The sequence below is a fragment of the Triticum aestivum genome, chromosome 5D, assembly GCF_018294505.1.
Source record: "Triticum aestivum cultivar Chinese Spring chromosome 5D, IWGSC CS RefSeq v2.1, whole genome shotgun sequence".
NCBI classification, from domain to species: domain Eukaryota; kingdom Viridiplantae; phylum Streptophyta; class Magnoliopsida; order Poales; family Poaceae; genus Triticum; species Triticum aestivum.
In genome coordinates this window covers 268428548-268430822 of record NC_057808.1, presented here as the reverse complement: position 1 = coordinate 268430822, position 2275 = coordinate 268428548, and positions in this window count along the sequence as shown.

Genomic DNA, 2275 nt, shown 5'->3' with positions numbered 1-2275 from the left:
AATTTTGCTCTAGTGCTTCACTTATATCTTTTAGAGCACGGTGGTGGTTTTATTTTATAGAAATTATTGATCTCTCATGCTTCACTTATATTATTTTGAGATTCTTTTAGAACAGCATGGTAATTTGCTTTGGCTATAAAATTAGTCCTAATATGATAGGCATTCAAGATGGGTATGATAAAAACTTTCATATAGAGTGCATTAAATACTATGATAAATTTGATACTTGATAATGGTTTTGAGATATAAAGGTGGTAATGTTAGAGTCATGCTAGTTGGGTAATTGTGAAATTGAGAATACTTGTGTTAAAGTTGGCAAGTCCCGTAGCATGCACGTATGGTAAAACGTTGTGTGACAAATTTGAAGCATGGGGTGTTCTTTGAGTGCTTTCCTTATGAGTGGCGGTCGGGGACGAGCGATGGTCTTTTCCTACCAATCTATCCCTCTAGGGGCATGCGTAGTAGTACTTTGCTTCGAGGGCTAATAAACTTTTGCAGTAAGTATATGACTTCTTTATGACTAATGTGAGTACATGGATCATACGCACTCTTACCTTTCCGCAATTTGCTAGCCTCTACAATACCCTGCATTACCCTTTCTCACCTTGAGAGTTGGTGCAAACTTCGCCGGTGCATCCAAACCCCGTGATACGATACGCACTATCACACATAAGCCTCCTTATATATTCCTCAAAACAGCCACCATACCTACCTATTATGGCATTTCCATAGCCATTCCGAGATATATTGCCATGCAACCTTCCACGGTTCCGTTTATTATGACACGCTCCATCATTGTCATATTGCTTTGCATGATCATGTAGTTGACATCGTATTTGTGGCAAAGACACTTTCATAATTCTTTCATACATGTCGCTCTTGATTCATCGCATATCCCGGTACACCACCGGGGGCATTCACATAGAGTCATATTTTTATTCTAGTATCAAGTTGTAACATTGAGTTATGAGTAAATAAAAGTGTGATGATCATCATTATTAGAGCATTGTCCCATGTGAGGAAAGGAAAAAAAAGAGGCCAAAGAAGCCCACATAAAAAAGAGGCCAAAGAAGCCCAAACAAAAAAATGAGAGAAAAAGAGAGAGGGGACAATGTTACTATCCTTTTTCCACACTTGTGCTTCAAAATAGCACCATGATCTTCATGATATAGAGTCTCTTGCTTTGTCACTTTCATATACTAGTGGGAATTTTTCATTATAGAACTTGGCTTGTATATTCCAACGATGGGCTTCCTCAAATGCCCTAGGTCTTCGTGAGCAAGCAAGTTGGATGCACACCCACTTAGTTTTCAGTTTGAGCTTTCATACACTTATAGCTCTAGTGCATCCGTTGCATGGCAATCCCTACTCCTCGCATTGACATCAATTGATGGGCATCTCCATAGCCCGTTGATAAGCCGCGTCAATGTGAGACTTTCTCCCTTTTTTAACTTCTCTCATAACCCCATCATCATATGCTATTCCACCTATAGTGCTATATCCATGGCTTGCGCTCATGTATTGCGTAAGGGTTGAAAAGGCTGAAGCGCGTTAAAAAGTATGAACCAATTGCTCGGCTTGTCATCGGGGTTATGCATAATGGGAGCATTTTGTGTGACGAAAATGAAGCATGGCCAAACTATATGATTTTGTAGGGATGAGCTTTCTTTGGCTATGTTATTTTGATAAGACATAATTGCTTGGTTAGTATGCTTGAAGTATTACTATTTTTATGTCAATATTGAACTTTTATCTTGAATCTTTTGGATCTAAACATTCATGCCACAATAAAGAGATTACACTGAAAATTATGTTAGGTAGCATTCCACATCAAAAATTCTGTTTTTATCATTTACCTACTCGAGGACGAGCAGGAATTAAGCTTGGGGATGCTTGATACGTCTCCAACGTATCTATAATTTTTGATTGTTCCATGCTATTATATTATCCATTTTGGATGTTTAATGGGCTTTATTATGCACTTTTATATTATTTTTGGGACTAACCTATTAACCGAAGGCCCAGTGCAAATTGCTGTTTTTTTTGCCTATTTCAGTGTTTCACATAAAAGGAATATCAAACGGAATCCAAACGGAATGAAACCTTCGCGAGGATAATTTTTGGAACAAACGCAATCTAGGAGTCTTGCAGTGGACGTCAAGGAAGCAACGAGGCGGCCACGCGGTAGGGAGGCGTGCCCAGGGGGTAGGCGTGCCCCCCACCCTCGTGGGCCCCCTCGTGGCTCCACCGACCTACTTCCTTCACCTATATATAC